Genomic DNA, 25,792 nt, shown 5'->3' on the forward strand with positions numbered 1-25,792 from the left:
ATTACCATTATACTGTACACAAGGCCGTTAAAAACAATGGTCTGTCTATGTAATGCTTGTGCTGTTATTTTACCGCAAAAAAAGCACTTAATAACATAAAAAGATTCTACAACTAATCTGTATTAGCTAAGAATGTTCTAATACTATCTTTGAAAACTGTTTCTCTAAATTTCCAGGGTGCAACGGGGCGCATAACTACAAGAGGTACAGAAGGCGCAACGGCCACCAGGTCCAGGCATAAAACAAGGGTTCGATAGCTTCTCTGCCTCAAGATTACTTCCAACCGTAAGTGACAGATTTCTGGTTCCCCAAGCTAATGACATCACATCCATTGAGACAGTATAGCCCCTGGATCTCAGAAAACTCCTTGAAGGCATATCATTCCAGGGTCACCAGTAGGTCTTGCGTTTAGAGTCACCACATAAGACCTTTCCCAAAAGTCGGGAGAATTAACATAATAAACAACAACTGGAGAACAGCTAATACATTGCGTGTTCTCGTTATGTCTTCGGACCATTTTTTTGGCATAGAACTTATCTAGGTCACCACTTCTCAAAGTATATTCGTCAGGTTTGGAACCTGCAACAGGATAACTGCTGGGTAACAAGAATCCAAGGAGCTGCAAATACTGGATCAGAAAAGTGAGGAAGTGGACGACAGGTCAGAGAAAGGCATTGATTGACGTGCAAAGGTCGATGTATCCTATAATGTATTTCATGTCATAAATCACCATGACATCAATACAAGATATTAAGATCACTTTTCTATCAGTCTAAGGCAAACATAATTATTGAGTCCATGGCACGTTCAGCTCGTCTGCATCGTGGCGCTGACTGCCATTACCTGCACTATTTTCGTCCTGAGCACTAGAACATTGACTTGGGCTTTATGGACAGAACTCCGACTTTATTTTGTTACGCCCTGTCTTAGAAATCCTGCAGAACGATTCTATAAAATCAGTAGCCAAGCAACTTATAGCGTACCGGTCCTTTCGCGGGAAAAGTCTACAGGTCTTGCTGCCATCCTCCCCCACGACAAGGTAAAACCTTTGCTGCACTTACCTGACTACTTTGTATCGGAACGGTCCCGACAATCATGCCCTGTAACTTGCCACTAACTTTTTTTTTAAGTGGTCAGTTCCACTTTATTGTTGTTCTGCCAGCACTATAGGTGCTGGGACTTTCTTTTTCTCACTCTTCCTAACATCAAGTGCTCTTGCCCATGTCCAATGGCTTGCGTGAGGTCACGTTATAAAGCAGTTGTGGGAAGAGGGCAGCAAGACCAAGCTAAAGGTTTAGTATAAATTAATATTAAAACAAAGCAGATCTGTCACCTATGAAATCCCCTAAATCGTACAAGACGGCTGATAGTTCTCTATGGCAGGATATGAAAACCATACATTGTATGATGGGAACTGTGCAGTGGGTCTGTAACTCGCACATGTACAGTGTATTTATTCTCCCAAGACTGAAGTGTACTTCGTGAGTAAACACATAGAAAAAGTTCAAAGCTGACAACTGTTCCCATGCTTTAGCAGGCTTGTGCAATTACATAAAATACCAAGTGATGCCAACACCGAAAAGCGGTAACAGCTCAACGATAACAACACTTAGCTCCTTGGCTAGATTTGCACAATCTTGGCAAGATACGACACCACATGCTTTTGTCATAGTCGCTCAAATAATGTGTCTTGTGTTTTAGTTTTGTAAATCCTCCCATAAAGGCTAAAAATATTTACACTGACGATTCACCTTCAGTGACCTTAATTAGGGAATTGCATAAGTGACAACTCCCCAATTAAAACATTAAATGCCCAGCCCTTCCCTGGAGCAACTTTGTAAAACAACCAAATTACAAAGTTAAAATTGCATTCAATTCCTTTTATGTTGTTATCTGCTATATGCTATTTATTGCCTATTTGTGGGTCTCTAGTTTTAAATTTTTTCCGTACCTGTACAAGGTTCTTTACTTCACATTCCCTTTCCTCCCTTCCTTCCCTTACCCTGTTTAATTACTAAAAACCAATAAAATTATTTGAAAAGAAAACTGCATTCAATACACATACCAGTCTCATATGTCCAGAAACTGTCCTGGTTCTCATACACTGTAAATTGCCAATTTTTTTATTGGGTGTTTTTTTTCCATCAGCAAACTGCCAGCACTATAGGTTCCAGAATATCCTTCCACGCATTTCCAAATCTTCATTGCTCCTGCTATTCTTAAAAAGCTTGCTTGCTATATACCATAATCATAAAAGACCTGTTAAAATCCGGTTTCGATGTTGTTGTATTTTAACCTTTGGCAAATGTTTATTTTTTCCCCATATCACAATCTGTACTGAAAATGAAGAAGATAAATCTTGCAACTCTCATTTTTTAAGATTGTAACTTTCCGTTGCTTGAGGAAACAACAGACGGACATTAGTCGCAATAAACAGATTCCCCATCTTTTAAGATATCTTAAGGCATCTAATAAGCGCCTACAAAAAGTCAATGAAAGGGAGAGGGAACAGACTCAACTGTGAGATCTTACATGTTAATTCGTCATCAGCTGCCATTGTAATCCTGCCTCTGATGATAAGGAGTTTGCTGAAAACTCTTCCTGAAAGGACAGTAAGTAGAGGTTTAAAAAAATCCCCAGTGGCCAATCTAAATATTGCAAGACAATTAAGGCTATGTTCACACTGAGCATAAAAGCAAAGACCATAATCCACTTCCTTTAATCCATCTCAGCGACTCTGCAACCAGAGACAGATTACACCTGACAACAAGCAGTGGCTTGCAAGGGTGACAGAATGGCAACACATAGTGGCTGGCTTTTTGTAATGATTTTTCAGGCTAAATACGTGAATTTGGGTTAATAAAGTGCTGTCATGTCCAACGATCTGTACTATGATTGTATTATGATGTTATAATGCTATACAATCAGGTTTGCCTTTTGTCCTGTCTCTCTGTAGTCTAGATAACCCTTCCATTCTTCTTGGCTAGTGTTTAATCAGCCATTAGTGTCTAACGTTCATCCTTTGTACATCCCTGGCTAAGGATCAGCTTTTCACCTGCTGCTGTTTTGTTGCGCATAATAGAAGTATTCAGCCTGAGAATAAACCTCTGCTGGAACCTTCATTCCTGCCTCTGCTGCAGATAGGTTGACACTGTCAGACGTAGTTCTTGGTGCGAGGACTGGTTCAAAACAAACATTCATAGAAAAGCTGTCTAAAAAAATCCCGACAATTGCAGCCCAGTTATGGAGTAGAAGATTTATTTTAATTAAGCACTTAATTGATCATCACTGATCAGCAAAGCAATAAATATATGAAAAGCCAAAACTTAAAATTGGTCCTATATTACTAAGTCAAAAGTTAGAGCAATGGTCAACATTGGCTCATTTTATTACTTTTATTTACTGAGATAGCTGCAGCTTTATTGTTCATTTTTTAAGTTGAACAGCACCCTTATTGGTTATCACTAAAGATGAGCGAACCCAAACTTAAAAGTTAGGGGTTAGTACCAGTGTCCTATGTGAAACGCCGAACACGGACGTCTCCTGGAAGTTTGTTGCAAAGTTCGGAGTTCCAGGGAAAGAGAGAGAGAATTTTCCAGCTCAAAAGTTTGGGCCTCCACTGTTTTCAATGGGGCTCGGGTTCTGGTTCAAGTTTGTGTACAGTTATGGTACCCGAATCGTACTTTGGAATAAAGTTTGGGTCAGGTACCAGAACCCGAACTTCCACGGGACTGCTCATTCCTAGTTATCACCTTTTAAATAACTTTGTGATAAATTGTAACTTTTACAAAAATGACCAAATGCACATAACTGTTGCAGCTAATTACTATTAACTATGTTCATGTGTGACTGGCATATACAGTCATGGCCAAAAGTATTGACACCCCTGCAATTCTGTCAGATAATACTCAGTTTCTTCCTGAAAATGATTGCAAACACAAATTCTTTGGTATTATTATCTTCATTTAATTTGTCTTAAATGAAAAAACACAAAAAGAATTGTCCTAAAGCTAAATTGAATATAATTCCACACCAAACATAACAAAGAGGGTGGACAAAAGTATTGGCACTGTTCGAAAAATCATGTGATGCTTCTCTAATTTGTGTAATTAACAGCACCTGTAACTTACCTGTGGCACCTAACAGATGTTGGCAATAACTAAATCACACTTGCAGCCAGTTGACATGGATTAAAGTTGACTCAACCTCTGTCCTGTGTCCTTGTGTGTACCACATTGAGCATGGAGAAAAGAAAGAAGACCAAAGAACTGTCTGAGGACTTGAGAAACCAAATTGTGAGGAAGCATGAGCAATATCAAGGCTACAAGTCCATCTCCAAAGACCTGAATGTTCCTGTGTCTACCGTGCGCAGTGTCATCAAGAAGTTTAAAGCCCATGGCACTGTGGCTAACCTCTCTAGATGTGGCTGGAAAAGAAAAATTGACAAGAGATTTCAATGCAAGATTGTGCGGATGTTGGATAAAGAACCTCCACTAACATCCAAACAAGTTCAAGCTGCCCTGCAGTCCGAGGGTACAACAGTGTCAACCCGTACTATCCGTCGGCATCTGAATGAAAAGGGACTGTATGGTAGGAGACCCAGGAAGACTCCACTTCTTACCCCGAGACATAAAAAAGCCAGGCTGGAGTTTGCCAAAACTTACCTGAAAAAGCCTAAAACATTTTGGAAGAATGTTCTCTGGTCAGATGAGACAAAAGTAGAGCTTTTAGGGCAAAAGCATCAACATAGAGTTTACAGGAGAAAAAAGAGGCATTCAAAGAAAAGTACACGGTCCCTACAGTCAAACATGGCGGAGGTTCCCTGATGTTTTGGGGTTGCTTTGCTGCCTCTGGCACTGGACTGCTTGACCGTGTGTATGGCATTATGAAGTCAGAAGACTACCAACATATTTTGCAGCATAATGTAGGGCCCAGGGTGAGAAAGCTGGGTCTACCTTGGAGGTCATGGGTCTTCCAGCAGGACAATAACCCAAAACACACTTCAAAAAGCACTAGAAAATGGTTTGAGAGAAAGCACTGGAGACTTCTAAGGTGGCCAGCAATGAGTCCAGACCTGAATCCCATAGAACACCTGTGGAGAGATCTAAAAATGGCAGTTTGGAGAAGGCACCCTTCAAATATCAGGGACCTGGAGTAGTTTGCCAAAGAAGAATGGTCTAAAATTCCAGCAGAGCATTGTAAGAAACTTATTGATGGTTACCGGAAGCAGTTGGTCGCAGTTATTTTGGCTAAAGGTTGTGCAACCAAGTATTAGGCTGAGGGTGCCAATACTTTTGTCCGACCCATTTTTGAAGTTTTGTGTGAAATGATCAATGTTTTGCTTTTTGCTTCATTCTCTTTTGTGTTTTTTCATTTAAGACAAATTAAATGAAGATAATAATACCAAAGAATTTGTGTTTGCAATCATTTTCAGGAAGAAACTGAATATTATCTGACAGAATTGCAGGGGTGTCAATACTTTTGGCCATGACTGTAATTGGTGTAAGTTTTTGTGACATAAACAAGGACCAGTGGGGAAACACAGCATTACATCAGCACATATTTGTCCACAGGAATATCTGGAAAAAAAAAAATCCTCACGGACATCTCAAGATTTGGTGCACATTTGTAGTGTCGATTTTCTTGTGGTTTTCTCTAGATTTTCTCTTAAAAATTTAGTGTAACTGTACAAACAGGGAAACACTGACATCTCATGACCACCACGTTAATTCCATAATTTACCCTCAACTCACAGAAAACAATTGTTGCCAAGTAGTTTTAGCATTAAATGGTTAAAGAGGCTTTCCAGGCTTAGGGCTCAAGTCTGCCGTTACTCCATCAGACCGCAGACTTGTTAATCTTCACAGTGCGTACAGTTAGTGATGTCAGGATTTTCCATGACTCTGGAAAGGTCGAGTTCCCGTGACCGTCACGCCACTCACAAACCCCCCCCAGCGTTCCCCCTTACTATTTCTAACAAAGAATACACAACACGTTCAAGTATGGATAATGATGGCCACGGCAGCCAACTTTTATTAATAATTAAGACACTTGGTGGGTCCCCCTCGAAGCTATCACTATCCTGGTCTGGTGATTGAGCTGCCATTGGCATTGCCTCTTCCCTCCCAGCCTTACTTCCAGCCGTGTCTTTTCCTGCTCGGAAGCACCATGAATCGAGGGAAGAGGTTGCCTCCACCGTTAACCTCTACCCGAATACCGTCATCAGGTACCCACTTATCTTTGTTATGCACCCGACTACCATAGCCGGGTGCCCCCGTAATGTGACCACGACTTCCTCGTCAGGCATCACCCACTTCTCACCAGACCACCAACAGATAACCATCCAATAAGGAGGATCCTCGCAATGCCAGAATCCCCTATTTTCTCATTTTATTCATCAGCTTCGAGGGCCCACCAACACTCCAAATCATCATTAAAAGTGAGAACAGCACCTCCGGCTCACGAAGAGCCATCCGCCGCCAGGCAGGAGAGGAAAAACCCCCCTGTGGGGGAAACCTCCAGGAAACCATGGCTGACGGATTGCCCTTCCCCTGGGCTTAGGAGGTGACTGCCAAATATTCCGTATGTAATTGTTTTTTTTTTTTCTTGCTGTCTGGGGTCCTGGTCAAAGAGAAAGAAGTCCTGCCTCCCTGTGTCCTTTTGTTGTCCCTGACTCCTCCTCTGTCCTTGTCCCTTCCCCCTTCCTTTTACCCTATTTTTCTTCCCCCATCACTTCCTCCCTGCCTGCGTCATGCCCGCCTTCCTCCCACCCCCTTCTGGGGGCTCGTCCTGCGGTTACTGTGTTGGCAACAGAGCAGATAGGCGCATGAACACAAATATGCAATACATGCAGTCATATGTTGACTAGACATGCATGAGCTCGCTCAATATGAGTGAGTTCAGACACGTCTAGTCAGAATGTGGTTGGAAATATGCAAATAACATACTTGCGGTCACATGGCCATCCACTCCTGGGACTGGCACCAGAGAATTCCTGACAGTGCATACTGTGCTCGCTGTGAGGATTCACCAGTCTGTAGTCATATAAAGTGACTGCAGACTTGAGGACCAAGCCTGGACAACCCCTTTAAAGCTAGTCATATGCGAAGCTGTTGTGGGGAGGAGGACTCCCATGCAGTGACCGGGCAGGTACCCAGGGGACCGCCATCAGGGGTCCTGAGGGAACGATACTGGGAGAACAGTATAGGGAGAGACTTGACTGAAGTTGTCAGGGAAACAGGGGGCGGGGCAAGGGTAAAAGGAGCAGGGGGTGCGCTGAAGTGGCATTGGCAGGAAGCCGTGTGAGACAGAGAGGACCGAGGGAGCTGACGGTGTGTTGTGGAGAGACCGACAGGGCCCTGTGAAATGAAAGCTGCAGACTTACCGAATAGTGACACGTGAGAGCCTTGCACCGGCGGCCGCTCCCCTCATACGGTCACATACAGCCGCCCCCGCTGTTTCCCGTCCTGCTGTGACAGGTCCACGACATCCACTGACCACTGCGACTAGAGACTATTCCAATACAGCGGTCAGGACACTGCCCCCCGCCTTCTCCTACAGCTGCGGCCCTGTCATCACCGGCCCCAGGGGGCGCCACCTCACTACAGGCGGCAGTAGAGGCCCCCGTCCGGTTTGCTGAGGGACTCTGGGCAGAGACTGGTGAACGGTTACATTTAGAGACTGCATCATCACCGCGCCCATCGGCATTGTTTCTTCAGGGCCTGTTGCGCCCCATCGTCACCGTTTCTTCAGGGCCTGTTGCGCCCCACCGTCACCGTTTCTTCAAGGCCTGTTGCGCCCCATCGTCACCGTTTCTTCAGGGCCTGTTGCACCCCACCGGCATCGTTTCTTCAGGGCCTGTTGCGCCCCACCGCATTGTTTCTTCAGGGCCTGTTGCGCCCCACCGGCATCGTTTCTTCAGGGCCTGTTGCGCCCAGCTTCATCCTGGAGTATTGAGGTGTCAAGGCAGCCGCATCAGCGACCTCTACGCGGCCACGTCTGTGAACCTGACAGACCCCTGGAAGGATAAGTTTATTATAGTAGATAAGGACCCCTAGTTTGGTCATACGTGGCCTATAGCACCCCGGGAAAAGCGGGTTAGTCGCATCCATAATAAGAAAGTGTTGTTAGGTTTGTTGAGTCCCTGCATGGACTGGTTATTGTTAACCCCTTTTGTTTGCTCAATATAGCCCCAGCGGCTACAGTTTATAAAAGTTGTTTCCACAAACCACACTCAGTCTCGTGCGTCGTCACTGCATCCTGCGAACCTGCTGAACCCTACACTTGGCGTAGTCGGCAGGATGCAGTCTCCGAGCACAGACAGTGGTGCCCCAGATCAGGGTAGAGCTGTAAACTCTAAAAATGATGAGGGTCCCCGTACCAGCATATCATTGGGGCCATGCTGAACAACCTGCCTAGATTTTCCGGCTCCAATACTATTTTATGGAGCTGGACAGAGCGGATGCGGGGGCTCTTCCGGATGCATCCAATGACCCCTGATCTGGAGGCCGAGGTGGCACTCATGGCACTGGACGGGGAGGCGCGGAGGTCAGTGATGTTGAAACCTCCGGGGCACCGCAACACTTTTGAAAAAGTGTTACAGATAGTGGAACAGACCCATGGGGACCCTACTAATGTGGAAGAGTTAAGAACCCGTTTGTTTAGTCGGATGCAGGTAGAGGGGGAGACGATCACAGAGTATATGAATGTCCTCCAGGAATTGCATACGGCTATAGAAAGAAAGGACGGGGTAGGGGCAGGACCTGTTGACATTACCCTACGTGACCTACTGGTGACTGGTTTGCGGGATCCATTAGTCAAACAGGCACTGCAGGAACAGATCAGAATCAATCCCCGAATAGATTTTTCAGAAGTGGGGAGTCAGGCACGTGCTCGAGAGCAGGAGCAGGGGATGGCGGTCCCCGTGGGGAAAGTCCGAGGTGTGGAGGCTTCTGCGAATGTAGTCAAGGAGCCTCAGTGGGTGGAAGAGATGAAGCAAGAGCTTTAAAGTATTAAAGGCGAGTTGGCCGAAGTAAAGAGAAGAACCGAGACTGGGACTGGACGACCTAGCTTTAACCCCAGCTTCTGGGGATCACGCTCCCCACGGGGTGGTCAACCCACACAGGCCCGGTGTTTTGAGTGTGGAGAACCAGGCCACTTTGCCCGAGAGTGTCCACGGCGTGGGAGATACCCACCCTGGCTGCCATTAAACTAAAGGGCTCCGGGCTGGGGGGATGCCGCTCGGAGCCGAAAACCACAACTAGGGGTGGTGGAAGTCCCAAAGATTTGGTAGCAAAACGCCCGGTGGTTTGGGCAGAAGTGGTGGACACGGGGTCACAAGTAACCACTATGCCCGCAACGTATTTTCAACAGAACTTCCCGGAAGCAGCAAGGCCTCATTGGGGGCCCGTGATCAGACTAGTAGCTGCCAACCAACTGCCGGTCCCAGTTGCCGGGGTGGTGTGGGTGCAAGTGACGCTGTGCGGTAAATCCCTTGGTCGCAGAGGGGTGGTACTGACTCAAGAAGAAGCTGATAAGCAACACCCCGTCACCCTAGGCATGAATGTTCTACGAGAGTTCGGCAACCTACTGCTCAATGACCCTACACAGAGGATTCTGAAGCAGTGGGGTTCTCACACAGCCCAGGGACAGGTATTCCAGCAGCTGGTGCAGGGAGCACGGGTACATCAGGACCGCCAGGAAGGCGAGGCTCTGGGTAAGGTCATCACGCCAGCGACTCCCCTGCTTGTGTTACCTCCTGGACAGACTGTGGTGGCCCTGCCCATTCGAGCCCCGATACCCTTGGAAGGCGTGGAGGTGCAGGTGGAGCCGTGTCACTCGGAGCGCTTACCTCCTGGCATACTGGTAGCCCGTTCCCTGGCTACCGTGCAAAAAGGAGCTGTCCTGGTGCGCTGCGTTACCCTTGAAGACCAAGACACCGTTCTGAAAGCACGGACTGTGCTGGCCAAACTAGTAAGGCCTTTAGAGGAAGTGCTGCCAGCTCCTGCGGTTCAATTGCGAGTACACCCCGAGGATCCTTGGGAAGTAACAATACGAACCTTACAGGCCCACGAAGTCTCGGCACAAGAGAAGGGCCGAAATATTTTGGAGCAGATGCGGGCTGAGCTTTCTGGATTAACTGCAGCCCAACTCTCACAGATAAAAACATTGCTGGGACAGTACCATGAAGTATTTGCTAGTCATGAGGACGATTTTGGGTATACCACCGCCATCACTCATGAAATCCCCACAGCAGGAGCGGCCCCTATCCGGGAACGATATCGACAGATTCCACCACAACTCTATCAAGAGGTGAAAACATTGCTGGCCCAAATGCTGCAAAAAGGGGTGATACGGGAAAGTCAAAGCCCCTGGGCATCCCCAATCGTGTTGGTCCGGAAGAAGGATGGTACACTACGATTCTGTGTGGATTATCGTATACTGAATGCTTGCACTATTAAAGACTCATACCCACTACCCCGCATAGAAGAATCCCTGTCAGCCTTGGGAAAAGCAACATATTTTTCAACCCTGGACTTGGCCAGTGGGTACTGGCCAAGACGGCGTTCATATTGCCCATGGGATTGCTTGAGTTTAATCGGATGCCGTTCGGGCTGGCCAACGCCCCCGGGACCTTTCAGCGATTGATGGAGCGGTGTCTGGGAGATCTCAATTTGAGGCTACGTTGATCTATCTGGACGACATCATTGTCTATGCCGCCACCTTTGATGCCGCCACCTTTGAGGACCACCTGAAGCGGTTGGGACAGGTACTCAGCCGGTTGCAAAAGTACGGGTTGAAGGTGAAGCCTCAGAAATGCCACCTATTTCACTCTCAGATTGAGTATCTGGGTCATGTCGTTTCGGCAGAGAGTGTGAGGCCATCCCGGGAGAAGGTGGCTGCTATCCAGGAATGGCCTACCCCCGAGACGGTGAAAGATGTGCGGGCTTTTCTGGGGTTAGCCGGATATTACCGTCGCTTCGTAAAGAATTTTGCATGTCGAGCTCGAGCCCTGCACGACCTGCTGAAGGGGGCTCCCGCTGGGGCCAATGGGCGAAAAAATCAGTGGCAACACCCTCAGGAAGAGGCCTTCCGAGGCTGGGCTCTCGGATGCCCCAGTGTTGGCTTACGCGGATTTCTCTCAACCGTTCATCTTGCACCCTGACGGGAGTCTTCACGGGCTGGGGGCTGTGTTGTCACAGGTCCAGGATGGCCTGGAGAGGGTGATCGCATATGGAAGTCGCTCATTCCATGACTCCGAGCATAACCCTGACAATTACAGCTCTTTTAAGCTCGAGCTCCTCGCAGTGGTGTGGGCTATGACGGAGAGATTCGCAGAGTACCTAGCGGGCTCAGAGGTGGTAGTGCGAACTGACAACAACCCGCTGGCTCATTTGGAAAACGCCAAATTGGGGGCTCTGGAACAGCGATGGGTGGCCCGGATGGCGAAGTACAATTATAAGATTATCTACAAAAGAGGGGCCGAGAATGTCCATGCAGACGCCCTCTCCAGGATTCGACATACAACTCCAGGACGGAATCGAGACGAAGAATTAGAAGGAGAGGAAATACCGTTCGCTCTCACTGCTGCCATGCTTACAACTGACAATAAAAAAATATCTTCCTCTGAGACCCCAAGGGGCATATTGGAACAATCCCGGGATAAGTGGATACAACAGCAACAAGAAGACGAAGAGGTTGGCCTTCACAGGACATGGGTCGCCGCTGGGCAATTACCCACTGACTCTCAAGGGCAAAATTTGACTCCAGACCTGTTGCTTATGCTGCGATAATGGGAGAGGTTGGTTATCTGAAAGGGATTATTGTACTGTAAAATAACATCGCAAACAACCTCAATGACGGTTTGGCAGGTGGTTACGCCCGGAGCTCAACTACACGAACTGTCTCGAGAGGCTCAAGAAAAAGGGGCCCACTTTGGAGTTAAAAAGACTTTGCAATGGTTGCAACAGAAAGCTTATCACCCACGCTTTCCGTCTGTTGTGGACGAAGTTTGCCGGACGTGCCACTTTTGAATTGGCCAAACCGCCCGCTCAGCGAGCCGCAACACAGACAACTGTGACTTCAGCACCCCTTGAGCTCCTGACGGTGGATTACCTGACCATTGGTCTCGCATTCCAGGGATACGAACACTGCCTCATCATGGTGGATCATTTCACCAAGTTCGCTGTGGTCACCCCCACTCGGGATCAGACCGCAGAGTCAGCTGCCTCCGCAATTTGTAGAAACTTTATACAAGTATACGGCTGTCCTCAACGAATACATTCTGATCAGGGAGTATTTTTTTGGGAAAAGTCATGGAAGAACTACATCACCCCGCTGTTTCCCGTCCTGCTGTAACAGGTCCACGACCTCCACTGACCGCTGCGACTAGAGACTTCCTTTACAGCGGTCAGGACACTGCCCCCCGCCTTCTCCCACAGCTGCGGCCCTGTCATCACCGGCCCCAGGAAGCGCCACCTCGCTACAGGCGGCAGTAGAGGCCCCCGTCCGGTTTGCTGAGGGACTCTGTGCAGAGACTGTTGAACGGTTACATTTAGAGACTGCGTCATCACCGCGCCCACCGGCATTGTTTCTTCAGGGCCTGTTGCGCCCCATCATCACCGTTTCTTCAGGGCCTGTTGCGCCCCACCGTCACCGTTTCTTCAGGGCCTGTTGCGCCCCATCGTCACCGTTTCTTCAGGGCCTGTTGAGCCCCACCGGCATCGTTTCTTCAGGGCCTGTTGCTCCCCACCGACATTGTTTATTCAGGGCCTGTTGCGCCCCACCGGCATCGTTTCTTCAGGGCCTGTTGCGCCCCACCATCATCATTTCTTCAGGGCCTGTTGCGCCCCACCGGCATCGTTTCTTCAGGGCCTGTTGTGCCCAGCTTCATCCTGGAGTATCGAGGTGTCAAGGCAGCCGCATCAGCGACCTCTGCGCGGCCACGCCTGTGAACCTGACAGAACCCTGGAAGGATAAGTTTATTATAGTAGATAAGGACCCCCAGTTTGGTCATACGTGGCCTATAGCACCCCGGGCAAACCGAGTTAGTCGCATCCATAATAAGAAAGTGTTGTTAGGTTTGTTGAGTCCCTGCGTGGACTGGTTATTGTTAACCCCTTTTGCTTGCTCAATATAGCCCCAGCGGCTACAGTTTATAAAAGTTGTTTCCACAAACCACACTCAGTCTCGTGCCTCGTCACTGCTTCCTGCGAACCTGCTGAACCCTACACTGTCACAGTGTGAACTGGTCATGCCTGTCCTCAACATATAGTCCTGGGATAACAATCAATAGTATAGAGGGCATAAAGCCAATACGGGCCACACAGCAACAGAAATTCTCTGAAGAGTCGCACTACCAACATATTTGGGCAACTTGACAGCGACTTGCTGTTGCGCGACTATTTTAGTGCTGTGATTTTGCTGTAAATATAACAGCCAAGTTGCAGAGAAGTCGCTTACAGATTGCATGTCATGTGCGACTTGCAATGAATTTTATGGCAAGTGTGTTGACTGCGACTTGCGAGCAGAGACAGAGAATCCAAAACATTTGGAAACATTTACAACTCTGTGTTGCAGTCGCAGGATGTCGAAATACAACAATATAGTAAATTATTACATCGCAATTTCAGTGTTAGGGGACACATGTCACCATGTAGGCTTAGCCTAAATGGGACAAGCAATCATCTGAGATAGAAATATGCGCAAAGAAATTGTCACTTCCCTTCCCCTACTATTTTTTAACATTCCATAAAGTGTGCATTAATTGGCATGGGCGGACATCAAGGGGTAAAGCAAATCCCAAAGCAAAGGGTATTACAAATCTGTCCACGGTGGTATTATAAGTAACCTAATGGCATCCACCGCCGTCCACATTATCACTGGTTGAATGGCGGCTCCTCATTATTAGGTATGAAGCGTTTTATTGTTACTATAAGTACCTATTACTATAACCATAAGCAAATTCATCGCTTCATCCCGTGTCTAACTAAACATTGGTGGTTTCAAACGGATTTTCATGGTTTCTGAACAGAAGCCAGAATAGTTGGGTCTTCTACTGTATCAATCAACAGGAACACTACACCCCGGGCACATTTTTAGAGACTTCACCTTTTGTCCCTGGTGGTTTGTTTTACCGGTTCAACAACGGAGTCCTTTGGCTGAACCCAATATCTTCTCCATAAATGGTTAAGCACTTACCATTGAACGCTCTTCTACTTTTATATTGTTTTATTCCCTCATTATTTGTATGATGACAATTAATCCATGGTCCTTGCACCAATTATAAACTCTCATATTAGTTCCTGAAATGTATGGCTAAATGTACATGGATGAATCACGGCTCCATACAAGTCCAAACTTGTACAGAGGTAGAACATGGCACACGTAAAGTCAACGGGGACATGCTACAGTATAACTCTGTATGGCGCTAATTTCATGGGTGTACACAGTTCTATTCTGCTACATTTATAAAGAATCCAATGTTGACATGTATGAAGGTGCAATATGGCGGCACACTTCATGCGCACAGTTTAGAACCGCAAATTTTCATAGACTCCATGTGCCACCATACTGGCTTCAATCATGGCTTTGCCCTGTGCACAGGTCTTGTCTGACAAGCATGTGCATGCAGCCCTCAAAAATATGATGAAAGCTTCAATTCTTTTGTTGTGAAATTAACACAAGTATCGTGGTGTAATGTGAAACATAAGGACATGAAGGGACAATATAATGTTTCGACTCCTCCATAGCATTTGCCACATCCTTATCACCGCACAAGCTGGGAGCAGCGACTCTACGATAAAGATCCGGGATGGGTGGAAACGTTATATTGTCGCTTCAAGTCCTGATGCTTTACATTATACCACAATTTTTGTGTTTATTTCACAATAAAAGAATTGCAACTTTCATCATATTCTTGCGAGTGTGGTGGATTATTCTTCTATGACTTGCTGGGAGTGCAGACCAGCAATATCTTAAGCATGCGCACACAGCAAAGAGTAAAGTTATTAGTACATGACGTCAAAAACGTTATCAGAAGAGATGAGAAAATTCATTTACCTATCATGAGCATTTGATGGCTTTGGAATACAAAGGATCACCATTTATTCCTATAAATTCACCAAAACTATAACTGCACTTTTTTTTTGATGTCACACAGAAATATACGTAATTTTGACAAGTGGTCAGATCCCCTCTGATTGCTAACATTAAGGCGCACTCAGCCAAGTGCTGCTGTCCTCTGAGAAAAGGATGTCCTCAAATGATAGTCTATGGAGTCAACAAGGTGAAGGGATCACTAAAACTAAGGAGCATTCTTCAAAGCAGTGCACTCCTCCAAGAAAAGGACATACCGAAAGGATAGTCTATGGAGTCAACAAAGTAAAGGGATCACTATATAGACCGATATAAGCCCAATGGACGTATCCATGGTTTTGCTCATTCAAGCGAATATGGCTGAGAAGACAATCTAGAGACACGAGTGGCACGGTTTACAGATTTTTTTCTACTCACATAGAGACCCTTTAACCTTAACATCCATGTAGCCTTAAATCAATATAATGAAAAGCCTCAAGAAAATTCCTCAAACTGGATTTTTTGCACACCATGGCCAAACCATAAATAATTAATCCAAATGACACAGATGGAAAATATATAAAAGCTTAAATAGTGAACAGAAGGCTAAAGAGTGCTGATATTTACCCAATGTCCAGGACCGCCTTCTGAGGAAGAATTTGAAACGCGCGTCAACGGGGTACATTGAGGCGGTCCTGGACATTGGGTAAATATCAGCACTCTTTAGCCTTACGTTCACTATTTAAGCTTTTATATATTTTCCATCTGTGTCATTTGGATTATTTATGGTTTGTCCATGGTGTGCAAAAAATCCAGTTGGAGGAATTTTCCTGAGGCTTTTCATTATATTGATTTAATATTAATCTGTGTATTTTCTCTTTTGTAAGCCTGTATAAATACTTAACCCTCCCATTTGTCCTTTGGATTTGTTTTTTTGTGCCCATAGTTATTTATAGAAACTTCTAATCCCACCTGGTCTACCTTTCAAATATTGCATTTACCATTTTCCAGGGAACTTGGGTCTTTGTTGTTTATTATTATATACAGGGCAAAAAAAAACTCTTCCTCCCGCACAATGTTTTGCATTGGTTCTTCTGTGTGTCATCATCCCTTGTTTTAATTGTAATGACATTGTTCAATAAAATTTGTTCTCATATGAATAAGTCTTTTGGAGGACTTGTTTCTTATGTAGGTTGTCTATTGTTCACGGTCCTCCATGTTTATAAATTCTTTGGGGCAGTCCCTTTGCTTGGCCAATAATGGCTGGGATAATGGGAGGATGTGGCAGTCACAACCTCTGCACAGATTGATGAGTGATCTCATTAGTTGTGTAGTACACCGCGTCCGGTCAGCTCGCTCTGCTTAGATGAACATGAACCGTACTCCAAGTTTGTGTTTGTTATAAGTGGAAGAAGACGTTGCCGATAAATAGATGGACTGAAAGAACGTCTTTGATGGGTTGTTTTTTTTGCTTTGCTTTGCTTTCTTCAGAAAGATGCTGATAAAACCCTGTGACACTTATCTGGAATCGCTGCACTAAAATCGTTTAGAGTACCAGATAAACAAGCTCACGAGTCACATGTGATCACAACATGATCAGGATCCGAGTACACCAAATACACAAGTGGACCATTGCACAAATATGTCACTGCTCGGAGCAGCAGTCCAGCTGTTGTAAAACTACAAATCCCAGCAGGGAAATATGTCCTGGGAGCTTGGCTGGTAAATGAAAGACAATCGGCTTGTACACAGCCAACAAGCAGGATAAAACTAAATGGGCCATTAGTTGCAAATTGTATTTTTTTAAGGGGCAGAACAATGGTTTAGAGTGACGATCGTTTGGCGTCACCTATCTCTCCCAACTCCTCCATACACAGTCATGCTCGCTCTACCGAGTACTCCTGTCTTCTCTATGAGAAAGTCACTGTCAGACTCATTTGGTGGACACAGGCAGAAAAGGGCCCCTGAGCAAGAACAGTATATGGGCCCTTCGATGTCAAATAGCTCATCATAATGCACAATTTCACCTACTTTGGAGGTGGTAGCACCCCTTTTCCTCTTGTGATCCTGTGCGGCTGCATAGGTTGACCACTGGCATGTCCAGCCCTGGTCTCTTCCGACTCCTACATTTGTCTAATGTGTCTAATGTGTATAGGGGCCTTAATTCTCTTTTTCAGTTATTAAATAAAAAATGATAATCTTGGGACAAGAGCGAAGGAAAACATTCCCGCTGATCTCCCAAATTTTATGAGAAAGAGACATTAACCAAGCATGTCCTTTAACACTCTTATATTGCATTGTAGTCAAAACGCTTTTTTTTTTTTAATCAAGGCCAATAGTAGTCGCCAGAAAACCAGACTTCAGGTCTCTTACTTCCATATGAGCCTGAGGTCTCTCCATCAATCACCAGAAAGCAAGGCAATTCTAGGAAATACATACATTTCATTGTTGAAAGAGGAACGTCTCCTGGTAGGAAATCAGTCACACGTAGGCATGATATATATAAATATATACTGGATATTTCACACTCTTAATTCCTTATCACAAACAGAGTTTTTGTGGCATCTCATGATATCACCTGCAGCCCCTGGTAGTTGTACCCACCGATTCCGGCTACATTACTCCCAACTTCAGCACATATATAAAAAGCAGATAAGCCTTATCAGCCACCTTCGAGTACCAGTTTCCCATTTCTCTGACAGCTTAGAATAAAGACAATCCTTATGGCATTTGATTAATTGAAGGGGAAATTCTTCATATAGCCTATGAACACATTTCAATGTAAATTGTTTCTTGCCTAGTGTCAGATACAGTAAAAATAAAAACATGTGCTTCATGTCCTCTAAAGACTAATGCCCACACATATGTCACAGGTCCATGTTGTTGAATCCATAATATGGTGCTGCAAGAAATATGGACACGTACTGTGTTTACCTTCAATTTCATATATTGAGGTCTTTCATAGAGAGTCCCAATATATTGCTTCTACTGGAGTATCCGTCACATTGATCTTGGGGGTACCGCTATTGAATCCACAATATCAGCGGTTATAGCCCAGAGCTCCTCCTTCCACAACTGCTAGAATCAGATACTTTTGATCCTAACAGAGCAACTAGAGATGAGCGGATTCTTCTGTGAAGAATTTAGTTCGAGTTGCATTTCCTGAAATTCACGGTTTCACATGAACGCGAACATTTTGAGATTCAATTCGCGGTTCACAGAAAAAAACTTACACTGCAATGTTAGCACATGGCTGAAGCATCAAAAAGCGAGATAATTGGACTTTGTGTTGCCGCACAGCCTCCCCATAATGCCCTGCAGCTATGACAATCCCTTGTACAGTGATGGTCAGTGCCTCGGCCACCACAGATCAGGGGATCGCAGAGGAGCACAGTTTGTACAGCAGAGTCATTTACCATCTCCAGAGTCACTGGGTAAGTTTCTCTCTCTCCTGTAGAGTGTAAGCTCTTATGGTCAGTGGGGTCCTATCTCTCTTTCCTGTAGAGTGAAAGCTCTTATGGTCAGTGGGGTCCTCTCTCTCTTTCCTGTAGCGTGTAAGCTCTTATAATCAGTGGGATCCTCACTCTCTTCTGTAGAGTGTAACCTCTTATGGTCAACAGGGTCCTCTCTCTCCTGTAGGGTGAAAGCTCTTATGGTCAGCGGAGTCATCTCTCTCTCCCCCTGTAGAGTGTAAGCTCTTATGGTCAACGGGGTAACCTCTCTCTCTCCTGTAGAGTGAAAGCTCTTATGGTCAGCAGGGTCCTCTCTCTCTACTGTAGAGTGTAGACTCTCATAGTCAGCGGGGTTCTCTCTTTCTCTCCTGTAGAGTGTAAGCTCCCCTAGTCAGCTGAGTCCTCTCTCTCCTGTAGAGTGTAAGCTCTTATGGTCAGAAGGGTCCTCTCTCACCTATAGAGTGTAAGCCCTTATGGTCAGCGGGGTCCTCTCTCTTCTGTAGAGTGTAAGCTCTTATGGTCAGCGGGGTCCTTTCTCTCCTATAGAGTGTAAGCTTTTATGGTCAGCTGGGTCCTCTCTCTCCTGTAGAGTGTAAGCTCTTAAGGCACCATCACACTAAGCGAGATCGCTAGCGATATCGCTTAAGCGTCACCGATTTTGTGACGCAGCAGCGATATTGCTAGCGATATCGCTAAGTGTGGTACTTACCTCCGACCAGCTCCCCCGCTGTCTATCGCTGATTGCGCGAGAACGTCCTGGGCCGTTTCTCGTCGGCCACTTCCTGCTGACGCCAACGAGCGACGCGTGGACGCAGGCGGGAGGACATCTTCATCGCCGCGTCTGACAGGTAAGTAACGACCGCCGACCGCTGCTGCATCGCTGGTGAGATCTGCCTGTTTGGCAGCTCACTAGCGACCATTTAGCGATGCACCAGCGATCCTGACCAGGTCGTATCGTGGTCGGGATCGCTGGTGCATCGCTAAATGTGACGGTACCTTTATGGTCAGCGGGGTCCTCTCTCTCCTGTAGAGTGTAAGCAGGGTCCTCTCTCTCCTCTAGAGTGTAAGATCTTATGATTAGCAGGGTTCTCTCTCTTGTGTAGTGTGTTAGACCTTAGGGTCAGCCGGATTTTCTCTCTCCTTTTCCCAAAAATATTTACTGTGCGATTATAAGTTTTCCAGTATTTAAATTTGTGCAAATTTATTTGCCGTAAATTGAACTTTTGGGTATAAATTTGTTGAAGTCGGTGAATTAAGGTTTCAAAACATCCGGTCATTTGTAAGTTCAGCCCCTAAGCTGCTGTGTCCTATAATGGCTACAACATCTAAGGTGTTTCATGGTGAGTGGGCTTTCATGACATAAACACAGTGTGCCAAAGGGTCACCAAGTCAAACGAGTACCTAACAAATGTCCCTAGCCCTACCTGTTGGGCACTCACAAAGGAATGTACCACAGATGATATAATACCCTGAAGTACCAGATTCTCCAAAGCATTACATAACTGATCAAAAGGAATGCCATTTCAAATCTTCTAGTGAAGGAAAGTAAAAATAAGGCCTGGTCATTAGAGGTTAATATGTTTGGGGAGTTGTATAGGAACAGGCACAGAAGGAAGTAGATATCGATCATGGAGATTTTACTCCACTATGACAAATGTTATTATCCACTACTTCCTAGAAATGCAGACATTTTTAGAGTATTCTTCCCACCAAGATTTCTCTGGTGGCTATACCCAGAGCTGAGGAAAAGGCTTAAGACTCCCAAATACATGAGACTAATGTCGGCCAAATCCGCTGTTATCGACAGGTTCAGCCATCAGTCTAATGTCCATGGTGGTGCCGACCAACTACTGTCAGGAGAGATGTCGATCGCATTGTTCTGCCCAATTTCAGACAGCTGATAGCATTGTTCTCCCCAAAATAATCCTTGGTAGCTTTCTCATAGAAAACACAAGAGTGATCGGCAGAAAGAGCGCTCCTGTATACGTGAGAGTCAGCCAAGATGGCAGTCTGCCATTCAATGTGTATGACCAGACGTAGTCTACAAATCAATTGAAGGTGTTGGGTGCATCTCGATAAATTCAGGCTTCAAGCAGATTTGGTAATTCTATATGGGCAAGAAACGCATTTACAAACAGAGCAATAAAGATTTGTTTAGGAAAATCTGCTTCCTACCATGAAATACATTTTCTCCCACTATCATTAAATTTTATTAGTCAATTATGTTTTAACAGGATGCTTAGTCGTTTGTTTAGAGATACAAAATACTAAACTGAATGTCCCACCCAACCTGCCAATATGAATGGACATTTCCTGACCGAAAGTTCTTTTGTCCGCACACACGGCCGTACCCATTTATTGTCTGTGCTGTGCACCATTTGGCAGGCTACATGCTTATTACTGCACCTTATCTTGCTTCCAGCACCATTATCAAATTCTATTTCAAATATACAAAAGTATAAACCATCAAGATACAAAAGAATGAAAATACATAGAAAAACATGAAAAGCCATAAACTTGCCATTCTTGTCTGGTATGGAATTCTTTAAGGGATTGTTGTGTGGCCGGTGAATCGCCCCCATCTATCCAATGCATGTACAGTATGTATTAAGCCAATGGCTTATTAATTTCAATGGAAAATACGTACTGTGCCTTTAGGAGCACTAATTATTGATCGAGTTCTCTGGAGGCTGCAACAGATTAGTGGGATTTCCAGCTATGGGATATATAAGATCCTAAAAACAATCGCGGCCCACGGGAACATGGCAGCAAACAGCCAACTCCTCAGCAAAGAACTTGTTTATTGGCTAATCATAAAAGTAAGAATATGTGCACAAGATGAGTTTTCCTATGCCTTTTGCGATTTTGCTGCTGGTGTTATTTTTATTTTAATTGTATATATTAATAAAAAGTGGATTCCAAGTGTAAGCCGCCAGAAGAATGGACCGGTCTCTTCTGTTAACCGCTTTGCAGATTTGGAAGCAGTTAAAAGAAGCTGATAAAGACTGAACTTGTGCACAGCAAGTCGTTTTTCCATTGCTATGCATATGTGCATTCTTTTTGGCTATTTTAGACAGAATATTGAAAAAGATGCTTGGTGCACAAAACCTAAAGAAGCCAGAGAGTAATTTTTGTCCAAAGCGATGTGGTAACAAACTGGAGAAAAATGATCATATGTAAGCTAGGGTCACACCACCGTATTTTCTCCCACTCAAGAGAATCGGGTCAATTATGTTAATCACACTTTGATCAAACTCTAATCAGATCTGATTTTCTTTGATGAGGAAAAGAAGGAAAAAAAAACATTCTGCATCTCTTCCATTCTGCCAGTCCGTGAAAATCTGACTGTCATCCGAGTGCAGTCCATTTTTTTTCACAGACTCATTGACTTGCATGGCCAAGTGCAACCTGAATATCGGATACAAATCGTGCATGTGGCAAGGTTTTCCACGGAGAGACTCGGTCTGAGAAATAAATTGGACATTTGCATGGCCCCAAAGACTAACTTGATCCGAGTGCAATGTGTTATTGGATTATGCTTGGACCGAAAATACGCTTATCTGCACGAGCTCTAAAGATCATTCATCATCATGAAAAGGCATAATATTCATGAGAGGAGATAGCTATGTTACATTGTCGATCAGCGCTCGTTATCTGCCCACGGAAACGCAGCTGTGGACATACATTAAAAACGGCATGCGCAACCTAGTCCATATGGTTATAGAAAGCCATATAAACTACGGTATATGTTTTCTTCTTTGATCCCTTCTCAATCCCATTGACAATATTCCTATCATCAGGAAGCACATCACCATTGTGCGTTCTTTCTTATGGTCCTTTCAAGGATTTGTTTAGCGGACAATCAGGGCCGGCCCGAGAGATTACGGCGCCCTAGGCGAAACTATTTTGTTGCGCCCCTACTATTCTTGGCAATAGATGAAAACTTGGGATATAAATTTAGGAGCAAAATAAACCACAACAATGATTAATTAACTCTCTCCTAACTCTTTAATCTTCTGAGAAGTTGTATAGGACAAATACACTCACTGGCCACTTTATTAGGTACACCTGTCCAACTGTGTGTTAAGACTTAATTTCTAATCAGCCAATCACATGGCGGCAACTCAGTGCATTTAGGCATGTAGACATGGTCAAGACAATCTCCTGCAGTTCAAACCGAGCATCAGTATGGGGAAGAAAGGTGATTTGAGTGCCTTTGAACGTGGCATGATTGTTGGTGCCAGAAGGGCTGGTCTGAGAATTTCAGAAACTGCTGATCTACTGGGATTTTCACGCACAACCATCTCTAGGGTTTACAGAGAATGGTCCAAAAAAGAAAAAAATCCAGTGAGCGGCAGTTCTGTGGCCGGAAATGCCATGTTGATGCCAGAGGTCAGAGGAGAATGGGCATACTGGTTCGAGCTGATAGAAAGGCAACAGTGACTCAAATTGCCACCCGTTACAACCAAGGTAGGCAGAAGAGCATCTCTGAACGCACAGTGCGTCGAACTTTGAGGCAGATGGGCTACAGCAGCAGAAGACCACACTGGGTACCACTCCTCTCAGCTAAGAACAGGCATCTGATGGCTACGTTCAGCAGGATAATGCGCCATGTCATAAAGCTAGAATCATCTCAGATTGGTTTCTTGAACATGACAATGAGTTCACTGTACTCAAATGGCCTCCTCAGTCACCAGATCTCAATCCAATAGAGCATCTTTGGGATGTGGTGGAATGGGAGATTCGCATCAGGGATGTGCAGCCGACAAATCTGCGCCAACTGTGTGATGCCATCATGTCAATATGGTCCAAAATCTCTGAGGAATGCTTCCAGCACCTTGTTGAATCTCTGCCACGAAGAATTGAGGCAGTTCTGAAGGCAAAAGGGGGTCCAACCCGTTACTAGCATGGTGTACCTAATAAAGTGGCCAGTGAGTGTATATACAAAGTAATCAATAACACAAAACAAAAATGACCATAGGTAATTAAAATTTTTGTTTCCTTGCCTTTTTTTTTGAAAAGGATGACACTAAGTCACCGAGATTAATTTGTTTAGCAACTTCAGATTCTATCGAAATTGTTGCCAACCCAACCAACCTCTCTTGCGTCATATTTGCCCTTAAATATGTACACTTTTCTTTCCATCCCTAAAACTTTTTGCCTTTTGGAAAGATTTTTTATAATTTTTTCTATTTTTTCTCTGGTGCCCCCTTTGGGTCGGCGCCCTAGGCGGCCGCCTAGTTCGCCTATACGTTCGGGCCGGCCCTGTGGACAATTCAATGTAATAGGGTGCCCCCATGCCCACAAATAGTTTTGTTTACACAGAAAAACAATTATCTAATCAAAATTAATGGGCAACACCATTTTCCATTATTTTTCTGCACCTTAGATTTCTATATAAGCCTCATTATGTGTGTCAAAGCGACAATTAAAGGTTTCCTGATATAAGAAAATGATAATAAGGATAGAATTACTAAAAAAAATACTAACTTTTTAAAAAAATTAATATAGCGCAAATTTTTATTTAATACAATATATATTTCTTCTTCCTGCAAAAATGTTCTACCCATCTCGATATGAAGCTCACATTTACTAGTTGAGTCTCCACTGATGTTAAGCGATTATGCAGCAGAGGGAAGACAAACTGTTTCTAGTATGCAAAGTGTCCCAGTAATGTTCCCACGTACTTCTAAACAAAGGTCATCCAGTAACAGAGTGACGGCTTCAATCTCAGTGTGGGGAAAAGGATGGAAAACACACAGGATAATATAGCAGCAGTCACCGTAGCTTCTTGCCAAAATGTATTATTATTCATAGCATATCTGAACATAATGTTCCAAGTTACGCAAAATCCAGAAACGTCGCTTGATACAAACTGTTTCGGTGAACCAAAAGTCAATGAGCTAAAACAAATTGCACAGGGTGCGTGCGTGACACTGTATCCAATCAAATCCTGACGTGGACAAAGTGACAGTATTTGGATGTTGTCCAGTAGAGGTTAATACGTAATAGAATCAGTGGGAGACAACAGGACAGTCATGTACATGGAGAGGCTTAAAGGGAATCTACAGTCACAAAATGGTCCAAGTTTTTTCGTGCTAAATATGTTTAAACACTTGTCAGTGTTTTATTTTTTTTTCATTTCGTCATGTCACTAATCATTAATCCCTCCCAACTCTTAAGCCTTAAAGCATGCCTGTATTGTCACACAAAATCTGTAGAAAAGCATGATGTTGAGGCCCAGATCCTTCACATCAAGTTAAAACTGCCAGTCTAATATGCTCAAGAACTTCCTGATTCTCATGCTTTGTAACTTTTTTCAAGGATGTTCCGTTCCCAGCCTGATAATATAAGCAAGCAGCTGTCTGCTTAACCTTGGCTGGTTATCAATAATAGGGGGACCCCAAGTCTTTTAATTTTTGATTTATTAGGTTAAACCAGGCTAAAAACACCTGAAAAACGTACTTACAATGCATGTGCTTTTTTAACTGAGGATTTTCCGCATCTAATGCAAGTCTATGGAGAAATTCTGTACAGAAGACTGAGCGTTCCCGCAAGAGAAATTGGCGTGCTGAGGTTTGTGCTTGTTTTTTACGTAGCGTAAAAAACAAGCACAGTTGGCAGGAGATCTCTATTAATCCCATCCACTGTGTCTATACTGTACAACACAGCGTTTCCTACGCAGCGAAAATACGCATCCAAAATGCAAGTATTACTGATCGTGGACATGCAGCCTAATGGATGGCACTTTGGAGTTATTTTTTGGGTGGTGAGGTAACATAATTTAAATAAAGTGAATTGCAGATTGTCTTTGTATTACATTATCAAACTAGATCAAGTTGTTCAAAAGTAGAGATTATTTAACACATAGGCCTAATATTGCACTTGCACCTATTTTTTGCCTAATTTTTCCAGTTTTAAGCTTGTTTTTTGTTTCTTTGCCAAACTCGTCTTTAAGTTGCATGCATTCCGCAGCCTATTTTGTACTTGTTTGTTTTTATTCTGCTCATCATTGTAAGAGCATTTTTTGTAACCTAGAGATTTGCGGTCGACTTATTTTTGTCTTTTAAAAAAAATCGCTAAATTGTTGCTCAAATATACCGTAAGTAATTTTTGGTATGCCAGAAATTTTTGAGCAAAATTTATATATTAATAGGACATTTTAACAGATCATGCTAGTTTATGCCCTAAAAAGGTGCAAAAAAGGTTAAAAGTAAAAATAATGTATCAGGATCATTGAGACGAGCATTTATGGAATTGTGAGT

General features: G+C 44.4%; 1 protein-coding gene and 1 long non-coding RNA gene across 4 annotated transcripts in view; one reads left to right on the top strand and one right to left on the bottom strand.

Moving 5' to 3' along the window:
* The window catches only part of LOC141057893 (uncharacterized), a 58,562-nt gene extending 43,006 nt beyond the window's left edge, over positions 1 to 15,556 (top strand). The window contains exons 2-3 of the long non-coding RNA XR_012222042.1: positions 177 to 285; positions 15,161 to 15,556. This is a non-coding gene — a long non-coding RNA (uncharacterized lncRNA). The remainder of the gene's footprint in view (positions 1 to 176; positions 286 to 15,160) is intronic.
* PRKCE (protein kinase C epsilon) overlaps positions 1 to 25,792 on the bottom strand; it is a 483,682-nt gene that overhangs the window by 96,117 nt on the left and 361,773 nt on the right. The gene's annotated exons all lie outside the window — the stretch shown is intronic.

The sequence above is a fragment of the Dendrobates tinctorius genome, unplaced genomic scaffold, assembly GCF_039654945.1.
Source record: "Dendrobates tinctorius isolate UK_male_01 unplaced genomic scaffold, ASM3965494v1 ptg000205l, whole genome shotgun sequence".
NCBI classification, from domain to species: domain Eukaryota; kingdom Metazoa; phylum Chordata; class Amphibia; order Anura; family Dendrobatidae; genus Dendrobates; species Dendrobates tinctorius.